The sequence below is a fragment of the Parasteatoda tepidariorum genome, chromosome 6 (assembly GCF_043381705.1).
Source record: "Parasteatoda tepidariorum isolate YZ-2023 chromosome 6, CAS_Ptep_4.0, whole genome shotgun sequence".
Classification (NCBI taxonomy): Eukaryota; Metazoa; Arthropoda; class Arachnida; order Araneae; family Theridiidae; genus Parasteatoda; species Parasteatoda tepidariorum.
The window spans coordinates 91,206,926-91,212,013 of record NC_092209.1 but is presented as its reverse complement, the minus strand read 5'-3'; positions in this window follow the sequence as shown (position 1 = coordinate 91,212,013).

The window sequence follows — 5,088 nt, the reverse complement described above, 5'->3', positions numbered from 1 at the left end:
TGTTAACCAAAAACTTATTTCAACAATTTGAAATTACATTTTATTTCATGAATTTAAGCCTACATATGAGGAAAGTAAAATGTAATAATGAAATGAAACTTTTTCTATGAAATTTTAAACTTGCTTAATCACCTGAATTAAAGGGGGATTTTGATCAAAGTTATTTTTCATAATTATAAAATTAAACGCATTTAAAAAAAATTTCAGACCAGACAAACTTAAAAAAACTGAATTAAATCATTTGGAAAAGGAGTTTTCACCAATGGATCCAAAGTGAAGCTCACCCTTTCTCAAAATAACCAATTCAATTTTTAAAAGTCCAACAAAACTTTCTGACCAATAATAATACAAAAACAAGTAATGGAAAAAAATATTTTTAGAGTCAATTTCTATTTAGGTTAACAAAGAAAAATTTTATTTTAGTAAGTTTTTGTTAAATAATTACGATTTTCTCTCCAAAAAAGCTAAAATTAATTACATTTAAATTATGAATTAATATTTGAAAAAACTACAAAACACTTTTAATATAACTTGTCTAGTTTTTGTTCACAGCTATAACCGTAGAGTACATAAATTCGAAGTAATTACAGAATTAAATTTTACAAAAGTTTTCTAAAACTTATTTTGTTTCAAGCATTTTAGTTTCGAACAGTAAATAATTACAGTAAATAAAATGGCTAGGTTTGAAAAACTTTTCTGAAATAACAAACAAAAGACAGTAAAAGCTTTGGTGACTGAGAGCAGACTTACGACCGCTATAAAATCCCTAGTTCATCTGAAAGTTTATTCGATTATTTTAGATTGAGTTATTTAAAACATATTCTGCGAGATATTTGCCAACATATCCATAAAAAATTTAAATGAGTGCCCATATTACCAGATATACTTTTAATAAAACTAAAGAAAAATGTCCTTTATGGTTTTCATACACTGCTGGTAGAGAAACAAAGTACCTTTGGAATTTAATATTTTTCTCAAATTAGGATTAAGATTAAGATTTCCAAGAAACAGTTCAACGTTTCTTAAATATGTATTAAAGTAAAAAGCTTGAAAAAATTAGAAGCCGAGGTTTCAATTTCATTAATCTTTAAGTTTTATCCTCTAAAAACAGCTTATTCCCCCAAAACATTTAAAGTAAAAAAAAAAAAAACTAAGGGAAAAAAATTTTAAGTAAAAACTTATTTCAACAATTTGAAATTGCATTTTATTTCATGAATTTAAGCCAGTATATGAAAAAAGTGAAATGAATTTATGAAATAAACTTTTTCTATGAAATTTTAAACTTGCTTAATCACCTGCATTAAAAGGGGATTTTGATCAAAGTTATTTTTCATAATTATAAAATTAAACAACGCATTTAAAAAAATTCCAGATCAGACAAACTTAAAAAAATTGAATTAAATCATTTTGAAAAGGAGTTTTCTCCGATGGATCCAAAGTGAAGCTCCACCCCTTCTCAAAATACCCAATTCAATTTTTAAAAGTCCCGCAGTGGACTGATCGTTAAGACACGATTCTCATCAGATCACCGAAGTCAAGCATCACTGGCTGCGGTCAGTGTGCGGGTGGGTGACCCACTTGGATCAGTCTGCGTAGTCACCGAGGGTGTGCGGTATGGGTCCTCGTTAAACTGTGCTACCGTGAAGTGCTTGACTTCGCGTGCAGGTCACCGGTCTACTGAAGCGGGGGGTTCCATCCCCTCTGTAGAGGATCAAAATTGTGATGGCATGTCTTCGGATCATCCTCAGGGATGTTTCCCAGACCGTCGCCAATAGCCCATTGTGCAGCTCTAGTGCGACGTAAATGAACTACAACAACAATTTTTAAAAGTCCTACGAAAAACTTAGTTTTTCAAGACTTTAAGGGATCTAAAAAAATTTTTTTTACCAATGTTAATACAAAAACAAGTACAGTACAGAGCCCGTTATCCGGAAATCAGAAAACCGGAAAACCAAAAAACCGGAACGAAATTCGATAAATTTTCCCGCCATTTTTTTAAAAAAAAATTTTTCTCCTCATAAGATTTTAGGATTTTCCTTTCTTTTTTGAAAGATGTTTACCTTACCATCATTTTGGAAATAATCATTAGTGTATTACTTCATCGTTTTTTCTTCTTTTTAAGATTATATCCAAAAAAAATTTTTTTTCAGTTTGGTTTAACAATTAAAAAAACGGCTTGTTGTAGCGATGCAGAAAACCGGAAAAATCAGTTTTCCGGAATAGCGATGGTCCCGATCATTCCGGATAATCGGTTCCCTACTGTAATATACAAAAATAATTTTAAAGTTGTTTCCTACTTAGGTTAACAAAGAAAAATTTTGTTTTAGTTACTTATTAAATAATTACGATTTTCTCTCTTAAAAAATTAATTACTTTTAAATTATGAATTAATATTTGAAAAAACTGTATTAATATCAAGTGTCATCCACTATTAAGTTTTAAAAAAATGTATTTGAACTTGAAGGGATGAATAAATAGTATTTTATGAACGATTAAAAATTTTAACGAGATATATAGAGGGAGAGTGTGGGAACTACTAGGAATTGAATAATCACTACTCGTTTCAATAAGTTACGAATTAATGTTTCGACAACTGATCAATTTGGTCGGGAAACTGATTTTCGATCAACGATTTGGTTGTTAAATTATATCTATTACCAATTACTCCTATTATTTCTGCTGTTATCAATAGCCACGCTTTAAAACCTCACTCTGCAATCGCAGGTCTGCTCTTAGACACAAAAAATTTTCTCTACTTTATTCTAACAGTAAAAACCACTTATTGCACTTAACAACAATTTTTATTCAAGTATAGGCTCTGGAAATACATAATCTTGGAAATATTTAACAGCTTTTCTTTAAAAAAAAAAATTCTACATTAACTTTTATTGCACTCTCATTCAACAAAAAATGGGTATAAAGCCAGTATGTCAACTACACAAACTTAATACAACCGTATAGAGTTTAATATTTTATAAATTAGCTACAATTTGTACAAAACTTTTGTATGCCATTGTAGAGTTTGGAGCAACGGAAATTTCAATTCCCTAAAACTTGGTATAAACAGTTTCTTTTGTGTGCAAAAATATGTGCCATCAAATAAACTTATTGTAACACCGGGGTTGGACAGCAGACCCATTTCTGGGTATACAGTTATTAATGTTCAGTTCTTAATGTTCAAACTTGCAAATTGGAACCCAATCCAAAAGACCAGGAAACTCCTGGATCAAACTAGAATTCAAGGAGGACTTTTTGTAGCAACTAACCCGCATTTGCGTTACATGGAGAGGGAAACCTGGCTCTCCCACGGTTAGCCCGACGGTATGGAGATTTTCACCCACAATCCATTTGTAACTCAGGATATTTTATGTCAGCACTGTGGTCTGTGCCGGTAGAATAATTAGCACACACCATTCAATTCCAGGGATTGAAACTTGAGACACCTCATCGGGAGGGCAACCACGAATCAGTTCTTAATTTCATTTGCAGACAAAATGCTCGCAGGATCTCGACGACACATGAATTTGCGAAATTGCAAAGATTCAATCTGAGCAAAATTAAACTTTTAGTTTCAAATAGAAAGAGAGAAGAGAAAAATCAAGGTTTCACCAACTATTGCAAAGTTTTCTGGGTGGGAAGAAGCCACCTTAAAATAGTGCAGTTTTTTCATAGACTCTTCTAATGCTTTTATTCGAAGCTGTGCAGTTTTAGTTCCTCAAGGCGTGTTCATCAGCAGCATACCAAGAAGACAGTCCATCCTGAAAAATACAAGACATAAAAGCAGGACAAAACAAAAAGGATAAATATCGAAACCAATGAGATAGAATTATCCAACATTCTAAACCAAAATAAAGTAAGTTATTGAACAATATTAATAATGCACTTGCTGTAATTAACACTCATTTCGAAGTATATCAATACAATTTAATGTTAAGCACAGATGACAGTACAGTATTACCAATAGTTATGAATGTTTAAAAGAGAGAGTAACGCAAAAAATAAAAATATACATTCTGAAGTAGTGACACTAAAAAAGGCTTTTAGTTCACTCTTTAGCAATGTGTAAAGCCATATTTGGATTGTGCCGATATAAAAAGGTAACTCAAAGTCAACTGGTTAAACAAGCTGATAATTTCTCCATATTTTAATAACTTTCATTTAATAATTTTTATTTAACTTACTTAACATTTTAACAGCTTATATTTGAATAGCTTTTTTAATTACCTTAATAGTGATGCTTTCTGAGTTCCTATGCTTTCTTTAAAAAAAGAGCATAGGGAACAGATAAAAAAAATAGTTGTACTATTGAATAGTGGATTGAAATGAAAATGAATAACCGGTTTAATTTCAATATATAAAAGAACAGTAATATTAATGCATTAGCTTAATGTATTAAAACGGTTCTAATTCTTTTTTGAAATCACAATCATAAAAAATATAAAACTTCTCAAAATAATATATTAGATTATTTACGCACCACAAAGATCCTGAAGACAATAAAAAATACTAGTTAAATGGTTACGTTATTTCAACTTTTAATTAATTTAAGAAATGGTCTGTAACAGTGCAATGGGTTAGTAGCAGTTGTTTTTCAAATTGAATTGATTTAAAATCTTTTATTAGAGTGAGAAACAGGCAACTTTTCAAATGGATTAGAATTAAATTTCCCCGTCGTTTGCAATGGGTCTTTCACTATATTTTTCTCATCAGGCTGCTTCTTAGACTATTTGTGAATTTACAATTCATATTCAATACACTATGAAAGCATATTGTGCGTAATGAAGCACTTATCTGATACAATCCACTTTCTGTTGATAATTTTACACAGAAATGAAATCAAAGTGAAGCAACAGTTCAATTATAAAGTTAATTAATTCAAAACAATTCGATTTTGTGACACTAAAACAAGAAACGTTAAACGCCCTTTCTAAAGACGATGGAGTTACCATCGTTACAAACACGAAGTTGAGTTAATTAAGTTAAGAATAATAATAAATGCTGTTGATAGTAAGAAAACTTTTATAAATTTACGGACAACTGTCATAGGTTTCCCAATATTCTCAGAGATTTAAAAAAAAAAGGGAGAAA